At 42.3% G+C, this 16,587-nt stretch overlaps 1 long non-coding RNA gene across 1 annotated transcript in view; it reads left to right on the top strand.

Annotated features, from left to right (window-relative positions):
- The window catches only part of LOC122174684 (uncharacterized), a 53,133-nt gene that overhangs the window by 12,740 nt on the left and 23,806 nt on the right, over positions 1-16,587 (top strand). The window contains exon 2 of the long non-coding RNA XR_006176842.2: positions 5,648-5,764. This is a non-coding gene — a long non-coding RNA (uncharacterized LOC122174684). The remainder of the gene's footprint in view (positions 1-5,647; positions 5,765-16,587) is intronic.

Below are 16,587 nucleotides of genomic sequence, written 5' to 3'. Positions count from 1 at the left end.
AACAGAAAAGAAGTATGAGTTGATGGACCAGGCCTGTCTGTCCCCTTGGCAGATTGACCAGAGAGTGGCTGTCTGGGTTTGGTGTTTAAACTTCGGCATAGAAATCATCTGAAGCTGAAAGAGTTACGTTTGTGGTGATGGAGACCATATAACTGGACTGAACCCAAATTGAATATAAAATATTCTCTAGTAGAAGCAAGTAAGAGATTTTTTCCCCCTCTGCACAGGTGAAATTTACTGAACCATTTCCCTCTGAACTGACACTTGACCATTGCACTTTTCAGAAGTATGGAGTAGGTTCCAACCTTCAAATTTTCCCTTTTAGTGTGGCTACAAAGCTTACAATAATTAAGCCTTGCTGTTTGAAGACCTTTTCAGCTTCCCCTTGATTTTTTTTTAATTACTAAACTGTTTTCCCAGAGGAGGTCTGCTACTCTGGTCTTCCAAGCAGTGTTAGAACAATTCACTGTTCTATTCAGTTTCTATCTGAGTGCTCCAGATAAGAGCTCCGGAGAAGGGAACATATTCACTTCCCGCAGTAGGGTATCGGAACATTATAATAGCCTCTCCCATAGTTCCAAAATCTCAGAGCTATTCACTTCATACAGGCACCTTTAACACAGTACAATAAAGGGGACATTCAAAATCTCTGTGCATTACTTCCCACTAAGAGCTCAGAGCTCAGGGTGCACAGCAGTCTTCAAAAAGCAAGAACAATTCTATTATAATCTTCTGTTTTTTATAGCACATTTCTGTCCAAACTCAGCAGGACAACTGTGCAAATAAAAATGTTTTCAAGACATTTTATGTTTGTTTGATTCTCTTGACACACAAATGCTCCCTGTACATAAACACATATGTGTGTGAAAATTCATGTATAGTGTACACACAAGACCAGCTGTTGACTTCAATATAGCTATTCCGGTTCATCCCAGCTGATGATCCAGACCACATTCTCTGTAAACTTTATTATGTATTACAGTATTCAGAGTGTAGAAAATTGATCAACTATAATTGTTAACTTCATAAGTTTCACTTGCTTTTATTTTTATATCCTTTCATATAAGAATATTTTCTACTGTTTGACCATTATAATACATGATAAATTTATTTCAAAATAAAAACTGAAGTTGCAGTTTGTGGCACCGTGGTGTCTTTTTTTTCTTTAACAGGACATTATGTACCCTTTATATTACTAAACAATTTTTTGTCAGTAAAACCATCTATAGAGAGAGTTAACTACACATTATCCTTTATAGAATATGCTTGAAAAAAGATATCAGATTGCTTTCAGAGTTTGGATATTTTTAAACAAACTTTTTAATTGCAGCCTGAATGGGAATGTAGCATCCTTATACTATTTTTTGTTGTTGATATTCTAGAGTCCATGCCATCCTTGCTTGTGAAGAGTTGTTCAATGTCTCAGTTACCTATGGCTTTTCCTTGACGTTTTTCTTTTTAATCTTGTTTACTTTACAGGTGAAGCCAGTTAAAACATTTGTATGGGTTGAGCAAAATGGTGAATTTTGCATTAATTGCTGAGAAGGAAAATTAGGGAAACATTTCTGAATGGGATGATAGAATCAAGTATTAGAAGAAGTCTTCAGTTGTTGCAAGTATTGAATGTGAACAGTTCATACATGTTGTTTTGCTCTTTACACAATAAATGTAATATGGAAGACCTAGGTCGGCACAGTGGGGTTCAAATAACTGTTTACTCACTGTACACAGCAAGCAAAGCCTAGCTACATATATACATACTGCCGGAGGTGACTTTGGAGGCCCATGTGGGGTCATGTGCCCCTGCAAATTTGCAGCTTGGCTTGTACTGACCATGCTCACATGAACTGAGCATGCTCAGTAACACTGCTGAAGCCGGCTGTCCTCACTCTGTCCCCTCTTCCCCACTATCAGCAAGCACACTGCCCGCTGCTGCTCTGGCAGGTTTCTAAATATAGAAGACAGAGCACCAATAGTAGAGTTTAGGGAGGGGAAGCATATTATTAGGATAGCAATGCAGGCATGGTAGAAAATAGCATATTCAGGTAAGGTTGTTTTGGCTATATATCTCTGGTTTTTCTACTATAAAGTAAAATTTGCAGATACTGCTGGAGTGAAAAAGCTTCAAAGCATATTTTTAAGGTTCTCAGTAGGTGGGGACACCCTCATGATTAACACATATCAGGGGTTATTTCAATATAAGAGGCTAGTGTGTGGAGTAGTATCTTCACCCATTATTTGGCAGTGAGCCATGGAGCAGGTATTATTGGCTATTCCTCTAACTCACTTGTTGCTTGGACATGTATTGGTCATGGCAGCTAGAGATGAAAAGCACCCTGAGAACCTCCAGAAGGGATCTGCAAGGCTGTCTGAGCAGGGCTACACCATTGACAGATATCGTTGTATAAATCATAAGACAAAGCTGAAGTTATCCCCTCATCACAGCCACAAAATGTGTCATAGTTACGTTCTTTTCTGTGGATGGGCAGTTATTTCCACAGGTTCCTGCCTAACATGACAACAGTGTTATAGCCTCTAAATAAAGTGTTACACAATGAACGGGAATGGTGTTAATATACTATGTGAACCAGAGCTTTTGATGATGCCAAGAAGCTGATAACATCTGAAAGGGTCCTTACACACCGTAATGCACCTTTGCCTGTAAAATTAGCATGTGACACTTCCCCCTGTGGAATAGGAGCAGTAATTTCATATGTGATGGAAGATCATATTGAAAGACCTATATTGCCTTTGCTTCTAGATCTCTGTAGAACATACCTATGGTGAAACTGATAATGAAGCTATCTAAATTTAGTCTGGGGGTTAAAAAGTTTAATCAATTAATCAGTATGGGAAACCCTCTGGTTACAGATCATCAGCCTCTAGTTTCAATTTTGAACCCAAAGAAGGGAGTACCAGCAATGGCTGTAAACACAATTACAATATACTGTATAGAAGTGACTAAGTCATGACAACTTTAAACACAGTTACTTCAGTGTTTTGGGCCATTAGTATAGAACAGTGGTTCTCAACCAGGGGTATGCGTAGCTCTAGGGGTACGCAGAGGTCTTCCAGGGTGTATATCAACTCATCTAGCTATTTGCCTAGTTTTACAACAGGCTACATAAAAAGCACTAGTGAAGTCAATACAAACTAAAATTTCATACAGACAATGACTTGTTTATAAGAACATAAGAATGCCCATATTGGGTCAGACCAAAGGTCCATCTAGCCCAGTATCCTGTCTTCCGACAGTGGTCAATGCCAGGTGCCCCAAAGGGAATAACAGAACAGCTAATCATCAAGTGATCCATCCCCTCTTGCCCATTTCCAGTTTCTGGCAAACAGAGGCTAGGGACACCATCCCTGCCCATACTGGCTAATAGCCATTGATGAATGGCTATCCTCCATGAACTTATCTAGTTCTTTTTTGAACCCTGTTATAGTCTTGGTCTTCACAACATACTCCGGCAAAGAGTTCCACAGGTTGACTGTGTGTTGTCTGAAGAAATACTTCCTGTCATTTATTTTAAACCTACTGCCTATTAGTTTCATTTGATGACCCCTAGTTCTTGTGTTACGAGGAGTAAGTAACACTTCCTTATTTACTTTCTCCACGAGTAATGATTTTATAGACCTCCATCATATCCCCCCTTAGTCATCTCTTTTTCAATCTGAAAAGTCCCAATGTTATTAATCTCTCCTCATATGGAAGCCGTTCCATACCCCTAATCATTTTTGATTTATATTGCTCTATATATTATACACTGTAAGTACAATATTTATATTCCAATTGATTTATTTTATAATTATATGGTAAAAATGAGAAAGTAAGCAATTTTTCAGTAATAGTGTGCTGTGACACTTTTGTATTTTTATGTCTGATTTTGTAAGCAAGTAGTTTTAAAGTAAGGTGAAACTTCAGATAAAAAAAGAATAACCTGAACTTGAACTGAATATTTCATCATGATGGAAAATGGTTAACTATTTCCCTCCCAAACATGCTTCTACAATTCCTTCTTTCAACGCACCAGAAATAAAAACAGTGAAATTAGAAAGATTTATTTTTGCAGTCTTTTTACGTCAGCTACAGCCAGGAAATCTTTCAGAGAAGATGATTCTGATAATATCTCCAGCTCAGTTTTTAGAACAAAGAGGTTCTGATGGGTTCAGAAGAGTATCTAAACCTCTGAAGTTTGGAGTGTTCACCCATCGCTAATTATTACACATACCCCAAACTTGGGGTCAAATTCTCTGAATTACACTAGTGTTACCTTGTTGACATCACTCTGCCTGAATGTTCAGCCTGCTGCCTTGCCACTTCCCTTTGTTCACAAATATGGAAATGAGTAAAATCATCTTGAAATGAATGTACAGTGACCTCATATAATAAATGTGAGGTTGTAGTCTTCTTCTGTATTGTTTTCCTGAAAAAAATCGGAAATTTGATCTCGAAGCTTTCCTCCTCCGGGCACAATACTCATTACAGTGGCACATATGGATTCCTTGTGAATGAAAAGTGAAATATAGACTCTTAGAGCTTATGCAAAACTTGGTGGTTCCAGCTCAAATGCGGTTCAGATAACTTTTTGTTCTTGTGATCTAACCTTTGGTTTTAAATAAATGTGGAATCTCAAAGCAAATTCATAATAAACTACAGAATTTTGAATGGCTTAGAGTCTAAGCCATTGTGACATACCAAGGTACACTCCTGACCAATGTAAGGGTTGCAAGCCACACTCTGAATGTTTGTGCGTAACTGCAGCCTACCAGCCACACTTGGGCTACACTCTGGTTCTCACCAGCTGTGGTTATACAGCAGGGTCTGTCCCAACACACTCTAGTCTTAAATTTTCCTTCAGAAATACATGTCCTATGCTGCCCAACCCTCTCCTGAACAGTACAAATATTTTAAGCCCATTATTCCCGGAAGGGAATAATATGCCAGTTTATTATTTCAAATAGTTATTCAGACACTTCAGTTAAAATACACTGGATTAGATAAAACCGTAAAACAAGTTTATTAACTACAAAGAGAGAGATTTTAAGTGAGTACAAGTATGAGGCATAAAAGTCAGAAATGGTTACAAGAAAGATAAAAATAAAATGTTTACTAATGCCTAACTTAACAATTTAGATTCAAGCAAAGTTTCTTACCACATGCTCCAGTAGATTACTGACCAAATTCTCAGGTCAGTCCCCCAGAGTCCAATACCTGCTTCCTTGTCTCTTCAGGTGCAGTGAATGCAATAGGCGGGAAATGGGAGGTTGGAATGTTTGTGAATTAAGCAGAGCAAACATTCCTTTGTTTAGGACAGACCTATTTGACAACTTCTGTTTGGGCAGGGCAGGGGTTTGAAACATGTGCTAGTAACACCATACAGGGGAATCTCATAACTTCGCATACTATTTTGCCACACATATTTTATCAAGACAATACTGACCAGGAAATTATGAGTTTTAGTGTAGCAAATCAGTTTTGTGATTCCCAAACTGTTTTAAATAATTGCAGCTGTGAAAAGAAACGCTGTTGAATGAATTAAAATACATCATTAGAGCAGTGTTATTGATTGAAATTCTATCCCCAAGCTACAAACTTTTCATAATGAGCATGAGTTTGAAAGTTTTGTAACCTTCTCCATGTCAGGAAGTTGGTAATTGAAAAGGCGAGTGGTGATATGCCCGAAGAGATAGCACCAAAGAGCTAATTCCAAGCCCCCAAAGAGGATGGCTCCCTTTTGACAAGAAGGACTCAGACTCTGGGGTGAGTTACTTTTCATTATTTATTATTATTTTATTTTATTAATCATAATACAGTATAGTAGGAAAATAAGAATAAAAAAGCAAACAGAGTAAAGATATATTCTTCAATATTTTTCCCCATTGTATACATTTTTACTTAAAAAGTATTCTCAGTGCACTAATGCATTTAGAAATGCCTAAATTTGAAGGAGAGTGACAATGGAGCTCCTGGCAAAGATCATTTTATTCAGAGCATATGCACTTGAATAATAAATGCTGCATGTATCATTGGCATAATATACTCTTGCCTCTACTTATTTTTCATTCAGTACTTAGTTTACAAAGGGTGAAGAGTTGGCACTGTAGGAGTCTGCTGTTTACCCTCCAGTTAGATACCATGCTGTATGATACAGGCGGCTTCATAGGGAGCTCCTCTCAGGCCTTAACAGTAACCTTGACACCTTGACCAGAGAGGAATACTCGCTCCATGGGTGAGAAGTAATTCAATCTCCATGCTAGTTCTGTCTGAGCCTAGGGAGATGAGCAGTCTAAAAAACACCAGTTATATTTGCATGGTGGTGTGGTAATTCTGCACAGAACTGTGTATTTATGAGTCAGATACTCAAAGGGAGCTCAGCATGATCTCTGAAGTTTTTTTACATGTACAAAACTTCACATTTGAATGTGCAAATTTCATTGTTTGCTATCTCATTGCCTGAGCAGTATACCCCAGTCTGTGCACCCCATTGCAGGATATTGTGACAGATACGACAATTTCCTGCAATATCTTTGAGAGATCTTACTGTGTTAAGTTTATGTATCATTTATGTTTTGCATTTACTATATGAGGTCATTGTACAATTCAGTGGTTCTCAAACTTTTGTATTGTTGACCCCTTTTACACAGCAAGCCTCCTCTTATAAATTAAAAACACATTTTTTATATTTAACACTATTATAAATGCTGGAGGTGAAGCGGGGTTTGGAGGTGGAGGCTGACAGCTCACGACCCCCATGTAATAACTTTGCGATGCCCTGAGGGGTCATGACCCCCAGTTTGAGAACCTCTGTTGTACATTCATTTCAAAAATACTTAGCATGGGACAAAGCAGGGAGGTGCTTAAGGGAGAAACCGAGAGGTAGGCGAGAAAAACAGGAACTGCTGGCAAAGCAAAGGTAGGGTCAACATCACGATAGACTACTAGATCAACTAGGTTATGAAGGACCGTAAAGATATAGACAAGAATCTTGTATTTGATTGGGAGGTGATGGGGTGCTAATGTAGGGACTTTTGAGGTTGACGTGGTCAGAATGAGAAGCCAAGATGATAATTTTAAACACAGCATTCTGAATAGACTTGAGGGGAACAAGGTGGTTGTAGTAAAGGCCAGAAAAGATAAGGTTACAGTTGTCAAGATAAGAAATGATGAGGGTTTGGAAGAGAGTTTTGTTTGTGTGGACAAGGTGACTTACTATTTAGAAAAGCTGGACATGCACAAGTCCAGATCTAAGGGTACTGAGGGAGTCGGCTTATGTGATTGCAGAGCCATTGGCCATTATCTTTGAAAAATTGTGGCGATCGGGGGAGGTCCCAGACCATTGGAAAAAGGCCCATATTTAAAAAAGGGAAAAAAGAGAACCCGGGGAGCTACAGACCGGTCAGCCTCACTTCAGTCCCCAGCAAAATCATGGAGCAGGTCCACAAGGAATCCATTCCGAAGCACTTGGAGGAGATAAAGGTGATCAGGAACAGTCAACATGGATTCACCAAGAGCAAGTCACGCCTAACCAACCTGATTGCCTTCTATGATGAGATAACTGGCTCTGTGGATATAGGGAAAGTGGTGGATGTGATATATCTTGCCTTTAGCAAAGCTTCTGATACGGTCTCCGACAGTATTCTTGCCAGCAAGTTAAAGAAGTATGGATTGGATGAATGGACTATAAGGTGGATAGAAAGCTGGCTAGATTGTCAGGCTCAATGTTTAGTGATCAATGGCTCGATGTCTAGTTGGCAGCCGGTATCAAGTGGAGTGCCCCAGGGGTCGGTCCTGGGGCCGATTTTGTTCAACATCTTTATTAATGATCTGGATGATGGGATGAATTGCACCCTCAGCAAGTTCGCAGATGACACTAAGCTGTGGGGAGAGGTAGATATGCTGGAGGGTAGGGATAGGGTCCAAAGTGACCCAGACAAATTGGAGGATTGGGTGAAAAGAAATCTGATGAGGTTCAACAAGGACAAGTGCAGAGTCCTGCTCTTAGGAAGGAAGAATGCCATGCACCGCTACAGGCTGGGGACCGACTGGGGGTAGTCAGATCCTACTGAGGAAAATAGAAAGGAGCATAAACTCTGGCAAGTCAAATGTAAAAGTATAATTAGTCAGACCAAACAGGAATCTGAAGAGCAACTAGCAAAAGACACAAAAACCAAGGGCTTGTCTACACTGGCACTTTACAGCGCTGCACCTTTCTCACTCGGAGTGTGAAAAAACATCCCCCTGAGCGCTGCAAATTTCAGCGCTGTAACGTGCCAGTATAGACAGTGCACCAGTTCTGGGAGCTATGCCCCTCGGGGAGGTGGGTTTTTTTAGAGCGCTGGGCGAGCTCTCTCTCAGCACTGCGCCGCGACTACAAAAGCCACGTTAAAGCACTGCCGCGGCAGCGCTTTAATGTTACCAGTGAAAACGTGCCCTAACAGCAACATGTTTTTAAGTACACCAGAACCAGGAAGTCTGCCAAACAATCAGTAGGGACAGTAGGTGATTGAAGAGCTAAAGGAGCACTCAAGGACGACAAGGCCATTGCAGAGAAGCTAAATGAATTCTTTGCATCTTTCTTCACTACAGAAGATGTGAGGGAAATTCCCACACCTGAACCATTCTTTTTAGGTGACAAATCTGAGGAACTGTCCCATATTGAGGAGTCAATAGAAGAGGTTTTGGAACAAATTGATAAATTAAACTGTAATAAGTCACCAGGTTCGGCTGGAATTCACCCAAGTGTTCTGTAGGAACTCAGATATGAAATTGCAGAACTACTAACTGTGGTATGTAACCTATCACTTAAATCACCTTCTGTACCAGGCAACTGGGGGATACTAATATGACACCAATTTTAAAAAAGCCTCCACAGCTGATCCTGGCAGTTACAGACCAGTAAGCCTAACTTCAGTAGAAGGTAAATTGATTGAAACTATAGTAAAGAACAGAATTATCAGGCACATAGATGAACACCATTTGTTGGGAAAGCATCAATATGGCTTTTGTAAAGTGAAATCATGCCTTACCAATCTGTTAGAATTCTTTGAGGGGATCAACAAATATGTGGATAAGGTTGATCCAGCTGATATAGTGTACTTGGACTTGCAGAGAGCCTTTGACATGGTCCCTCACCAAAGGTTCTTCAGCAAAGTAAGCAGTCATGGGATACGAGAGTAAGTCCTCTCATGGATCAGTAACTGCTTAAAAGATAGGAAACAAAGGGTAGGAATAAATGGTTGGTCTTCAGAATGGAAAGAGGTAAATAGCAGTGTCCCCAAGGGATCTGTACTGGGACTAGTGCTGTTCAACATAATCATAAATGATCTGGAAAAAGGGGTAAACAGTAAGGTGGCAAAGTTTGCAGACAATACAAAATTATGCAAGATAGTTAAGCCCATAGCAGAATGTGAGGGTTCCAAAGGGATCTCACTAAACTGGGTGACTGGGCTACAAAATGGCATATACAATTAAATGTTGATAAATGCAAAGTAATGCACATTGGAAAACATAATCCCAACTATACATACAAAATTATGGATTGTAAATTAGCTGTTACCACTCAAGACATAGATCTTGGAGTCATAGTGGATAGTTCTCAGAAAATATCCATTCAGTGTGCAGTGGTGGTTAAAAGAGATAATAGAATGTTAGGAACCATTAGGAAAGGTACTCCCACACTTTTAATACCATGTGCAGTTCTGGTCACCCCATCTCAAAAAGATTTATTAGAAACAGAAAAGGTACAGAGAAGGGCAACAAAAATGATTAGGCATATGGCACAGCTTCCATACGAGGAGAGATTAAAAAGACTGGGACTATTCAGTTTGGAAAAGAGGCAACTAAGGGAGGATATGATTGAGGCCTATAAAATCATGACTGGTGTGGAGAAAGTGAATAAGGAAGTGTTATTTACCCCTTCACATAATACGCAAACTAGGAGTCACCTAATGAAACAAACAAAAGAATATACTTCTTCACACAATGGACAATCAACCTGAGGAACTTATTTGCAGGGGATGTTGTGAAGGCCAAAAGTATAACTGGGTTAAAAAAAGAATTAAATAAATTTATGGAAAATAGGTCCATCTATGGCTTTTAACCAAGATGGTCAGGGATGTGGCCTCATGCTGTGGGTGTCCCTGAACCTCTGACTGCCAGAAGCTGAGACTGGATGACAGCAGATGGATCAATTGAGAATTTCCCCCATTTCTGTTCATTCCCTCTGAAGCATCTGGCACTGGGTACTGTTGGAAGACAGGATACTGGGCTAGATGGACCATTGGTCTGACCCAATATGGCCATTCTTATGTTCCTTTGACAAGGAAAAGGCTGTATTTTAGAGATACAATGTAGAAAAATCAGCAAGACTTAGAAATGGCTTGAATGAGTGCCCAGTTAAAGAGTCAAATCAAGTATGACACCTAGTTTATGTGCCTCAATGACTGAGAAAATTGTGGTGATGTCCATAGTGATATAGAAAGCGAGAAGAGGGGAAGGCTTGAGGGAAAAATTCAAATCTCAGTTTTGTCTATATTGTGTTTAAGATGACAACTGGGCATCCAAGAAGAAATATCAAAAAGATAGGCCAGGATACTAGACTGGATGAAAGGAGATAGCTCATCAGCAGAGAGGTAGATTTGAGAATCACCTGCATAAAGGGGATAAGAGCACCTAGAGAGATAGTGTAGGGAGAGAAAAGAAGAAGGCCAAGAATGGAGCTTTGAGGGGCACTCACAGAAAAGAGGGGAGAAGGATGATTGTGATAATCAGGGTCCAGACACCCCAAGGGGAAAACAGAAGGTCTAAACCGCCAAATAAACAGTTAAACTGTGTTATTATACAATAAAATACATTGATTAAGGTCTTTTACGAAAGCTTGTAATGTTTTGAACTTGATAGTCATTATGACATGTATACAGAGCATGGTTATGATTTTATGTAATTGTGCATATAGAAAAAAATGCTCAAACTTCAACTCTACCACACAGCAGGGTGGTGAGCAGTCAGGCAGGGAGGGACATCTCCCAAGCCAGTTGTTTACATGAAATGGGCTTCAGGAACTACGCGTTGTCCAGCCCAGAAACAGAGTAGTAAACCATTAGAGTTAGTGTCAAGACATTGAAAAGAACATCCTGGCTCCAAGCATCAAGTCATGAGGGAATTTCCCCATTCTGAATAATCATGAGTCACCATGGACTGAGAGAGGGGGATAAAAGGAAAAAAGCCTTTTAAAAACAGGTTTAGGACTGAGGTTTTTATCCAGAAACAGTCTCTAGGCTGGAAGCTGTCCATGAATGTTGGCTCCCTTCTATAGCTAGGGGGTACATAAGAACATAAAAACAGCCATACTGGGTCAGACCAAAGGACCATCTAGCCCAGTATTCCTGTCTTCTGACAGTGGCCAATGCCAGGAGCCCCAGAGGGAATGAACAGAACAGGTAATTATCAAGTGATCCATCCCCTCTCGCCCATTCCCAGTTTCTGACAAACAGAGACTAGGGACACCATCCCTGTCCATGCTGGCTAATAGCCATTGATGGACCTATCTTCCATGGACTTTAGTTTTTTTTGAATCCCGTTATAGTCTTGGCCTTCATAACCTCATCTGGCAAGGAGTTCCACAGGTTGACTGTGCATTGTGTGAAAAAAATACTTCATTTTGTTTGTTTTAAAATCTGCTGCCTATTAATTTCATTTGGTGATCCCTAGTTCTTGTGTTTTGAGAAGGAGTAAATAACACTTCCTTATTTACTTTCTCCATACCAGTCATTTTATAGAGCACTATCATATCCCCCCTTAGTCGTCTCTTTTCCAAGCTGAAAAGTCCCAATCCTATTAATCTCTCCTCATATGGCAGCCATTCCAAACCCCTAATAATTTTTGTTGCCCTTTTCTGAACCTTTTTCAATTCCAATATATCTTTTTTGAGATGGGCCGACCACATTCGCACGCAGTGTTCTGTATCTTGATTTTCTTTATCTTAGACCAGAAAATGTGTTTTTAAGTAAATTAGAGATACAGGTTGCATCATTAGAAAACTAAAAGGCTTATCCAAAGATAATAGCTGTTGGATTAAGGTAGATTAGAGTTATCCCTACTGAAAGATAAATTTATAAACCTCTTTGATGGTATAGTACCAAGAGGAATGCTGATGAGGCAATAGGCAGGGGCCATATGAGCACCTCTGACAGTGTCTCACTCAGAAAGCTGAGGAAGTTAGATCAAAGTAAAAAAATATATCTCAGCTCATTCAATGCCCCAGATTGTGTAGTGCACACCCGTATATTCCAGGTACAAAGCAGAAGCAGCAGTAGCGCTTCAGTGAGCACAGCCTGGCTACCATCGCAGAACACTGACTGGTGCTTTTCAGCATGCTTGTGAACTGGTGGGGTGACTTATAAACAGGACATTAGTAAACAACTGGATTGTTCTGCAGAAGCAAATCTTTATCAACATTAATCAAAACTACTTATCATAAGAAAAACAAGATGGAGACCTGCCTTCTGATACACTCACCAGCAGCTATTCTCATAGCTCTCACCCAAATGTCTGTGTAAGGGCAAAGTGAAGCTGGAGTTATCCTTTTCTAAGTTGAGTTAGAAAGCGCTGGTTTTACTACAGTATGTGCTATGTACATCCAAAGGCACCTTTGAATTCAACAGGAGATGTGAGGGAGCTATAATTAGACACTGACTTTGTGTCCTCTTGCAAGGACCCTGCACATTAACATATCCCCTGGTGTGAACAGATTTGGATTTTCAAGGACTTGCTTATGCTAATGATACATAAAATCCTTGAAAATCTAAGATCAGGGTAATAAGTGATTGTTGCTTCTGCAGTGTTCTTCCAAAGTGGATGGAGTTGGTGAATCTGTCCTCGCTGTTGATGTCTTCACTGCACTGCATTGATTTCCGCACAGGCGCAGAGCCTGTTTCTTTCCATAATACACTCCCTAAATATGTCTGCCTGCAGTTGTCTTTGGGGCTGAGTTTAAGGTGCTCACATATAGCAGTGATGACGGCACACGAGTACCTAGGTATACAAACTGTGCTGATCTTTCTGGTCAGTTTTCAGAGTAGCAGCCGTGTTAGTCTGTATCCGCAAAAAGAACAGGAGTACTTGTGGCACCTTAGAGACTAACAAATTTATTAGAGCATAAGCTTTCGTGGACTACAGCCCACTTCTTCGGATGCAATATTTATTCCACTCTGTATGCATCCGAAGAAGTGGGCAGTAGCCCACGAAAGCTTATGCTCTAATAAATTTGTTAGTCTCTAAGGTGCCACAAGTACTCCTGTTCTTTTTTCTGGTCAGTGCATCTTTGACCATTTTGTCTTCCCATATCTAACCAGCTCTTTTTTTCTGGGTTATTTTTTCCTTGGCTCTTCTCTTGGCAGAGCAACTGTTTCTCTCTGGGCCACTGGGTCCAGACTTATTTTATTTATTGTTGTTGCTAAGTTTTGTAGCACAGCCAGTTACATGGGGATGGGTGTTATATAACAATTACAGTAAATAAAGGCCTGTACAGGGCCGGCTCTAGGTTTTTTGCTGCCCCAAGCAAAAAAATGTTTGGCTGCCCCCTACCCTAGCCCTGAGCTCCACCCCCACCTGCACCTCCTGCCGCCCAGCTCTGAGCTCCCTCCCCACCCGTACCCCCCTGCCACCCCAGCCCTGAGCTCACCTCACCCACCCACACCCCCCTGCTGCCCCAGCCCTGGGCTCTCCCCCCCCACACCTGCACCCCCCTGCTGCCCCAGCCCTGGGCTCTCCCCCCACACACACCTGCACCCCCTGCTGCCCCAGCTCTGGGCTCCTCCCTTTCCTCCCCACCTGTACCTCCCCCACCCACACACACCCTGCTTCCCCAGCCCTAGGCTCTCCCCCCTCCACCCACACCCTCCTTCCACCCCAGCCCTGGGTGACTGGTAACTCACTCCCAGGGTGGGTCATTCAGCAGGAATTTTGGATGTGCACAGAACACAGACAGGTTTGGTTCCCATATGGTTACAGAACTCTAGTAAAGTGGAATAATTTTCAGCTTGTGTGATTGGAGGATATCTGGATGCATATTATAAAACTGTCCTCCATAAATGAGGAAAAGTTGAGGTGCCTTTATTATTTTTTTGTTCCACTCTTTGTTTCTATGGGGAAATTTGCCAATGCAATATCACTGTCTTCCTTTTAAACAAATAAAACTAAAAAAATTTAAAAAAAAATGTCAATGGCTGTTGAAAATAGTAATTCTAGTCCTAATAACCACTGGGAAGCATTTCTTGCTCAATTTTATCCTACTTTTTCTACAGCAAGTTACAGTGGATCAGTATATTTGATTTGGGAGAAATGAAGTAACAGCTGCCCAAATTGAGCTTGAGCACGCCTGAATTTTGAGGGTGTTCAAATCTGGAAGGCAGGTGCTAGATTCCCTTTCTGAATATTAGCTAAATCTGGAAAGGAAAAGTCAATTTCTGCTTCCATGGCTCAGAAGTGGAAATCCTCCTATGAGCCCGGTACTGTATCTAAAGCTGCCCAAATCCTCTAGCAGAGCCTCCCCTCCCTTACATTGTAAATTTTAGTGGGATCCACGTACATTTCTTGCTAGGCTTCAGATAGAGAGGTGCACTGTCCATTTAGTCCACCCAATTCTTTCTTTGGGGGCTGCAAGGTGAGGTCACAGCAGTATCCCTAATCCAGGCTGGGGATGTCTTCTGAAGGGGATCTCTGGGGCAAAGCCTTCTACTCCTTGGGCACACTTGTTCCCCATTCACAGGACCACCACTTCTAGCAGTGAGCTCTCCATTCACAGCAAGCTGCAGCATGAGGTTTCAGCGACATAATTCCTCCCCCTCCCTTTCTTGTTGATAGCTGCCAAGGGAATGCTGGGAAATGTAGTTCTTTCCCTGCTCCAGGGCTGGCTCTATAGGCAGGGAGCTAACCAAGGAACTACAGCTCCCATGGCCCCCTGTTGGTTCTCAGCTCCCATGCTGGATCCCTGCAAATGGGCTGCCCCAAGCACCTGCTTGCTTTGCTGGTGCCTAGAGCCACCCCTGGGCCTGTAGGGGTTCGCTCCCCTCTGGGGTGGCTGGGAACCAGGCCGCCTCACTACTTAGGTCCGGTGACTCGGGGAATTAGCCTGGCTGTGCGGCAAACACAGGCCCTCAGGCAGGGGCTGAGCGAACAGTTTAATATTAGCAAGCCCCGGCCCTGGATCAGGACAGGGCAACAAACAGTCAGTAGCTCATGCCCCCAGGCAGGATGGAGCAAACAGTTCAATATGCAGGCCCGGACCCTGGGTCAGGGCGGGGCACCAAACAGTCAGTGGCTCAGGCCCTCAGGCAGGGGCTGAGCAAACAGTTTTAGAACAGCAGGCCCAGGACCTGGGTCAGAGCGGGGCAACAAACAGTCAGGGGCTGAGCAGACAAATAAGTTTAGGAGGCCCAGGTCCTGGCTTCGAAGTACCTGGGAGAGGGGAAGACTGCTACCTGCACGTTGGGTGGCAAGGGGGACACAGGCCCACCCACTCCACTGCGTCCCAGCCCGGGGCCCTAGCAGCGGCAGAAGACCCGCTGCTGCGTCAGTGGGGATCCTGACCGCAACACACTGACATTGGCTCTGGGTGTGCTGCAGCCAGACTAGGGTCAGCTGCCCCTGGGCTACTTCCTACCTCTCCTTCTAGAGGTACCTGCGTCTGGACGGAGTCTTCCAAGGAGTCAAGCACCATGGCAGCTCCTCTGGGTAACTTGCCACAGGCAAGTTTACCAACTTCTCTGGGATCTGGTCAGCGTCTGGCCAGTCCTCGGGTTGGCCGCAAACTGCAGAAGTCTCCCAATCGGGAGCTAGGCCACAGACGTCTGGCTTCTCCGGTGGCCGGGCCTCTAGTGAGCTCTGGAGTTGGGCTTCTGTACTTCCTATCCTGTGTCCTGACTTCTGGGGGGCGGACGCAAGCTCCACTGGCTCCGCCCACTTTGACGTCCAGAGGGGCTCATCCCCCTCTAGGGCGGTTGGGAACAAGGCTGCCTCACTACAAGGCCCTATTTTCAAGGTTCTTGCTGTCTGGAGGGAAGGCTGTGGTCATGGAGAAAGGAGCTTGTTGCACAAAAATGCTCTTTCTGATCTTAATTGGGGCAAATGGCTAAAGAACATAAGGGGTATTTTGGACATGTTGGTTGGGAGCTGTATGTAAAATTAAATAGGTAATCAGGTAATTTAGGGACAATGGTAAAATTGTCAAAAGTTTTTGTTGTAAAACATTTGATGCATAATAATAATGTCACTGGCACTCACAATTAAATTCTTGACCCTTCCCCATTTCAAATGGCTGAAATTCAGGTTGCTGCTGGCACTAAGTACTGATGAGCAGTGCCAGATTCTTGACATATTATGGAAAGTTGATTATTCAGAACCAAGGATCTGACCAAGGATTTGCTCACTTCAAGCACTCAGCTGAGTTGATTTGAAACACTGGGGAATATTTTATAGCATTTAGGAATAAATGGAATTTGGGGAAGAGAAGGAAGAGCAGATCAAAAAGGTCTGTTTTCGCAGTAAGCAGTAGGGCTTAAGAGAGGCCATTGCTAGTGTTGCCA

This window comes from Chrysemys picta, chromosome 6 (assembly GCF_011386835.1).
Source record: "Chrysemys picta bellii isolate R12L10 chromosome 6, ASM1138683v2, whole genome shotgun sequence".
NCBI classification, from domain to species: Eukaryota; Metazoa; Chordata; order Testudines; family Emydidae; genus Chrysemys; species Chrysemys picta.
Note: the sequence above shows the minus strand (reverse complement) of the source record. Positions and strands in the feature narration are given on the sequence as shown.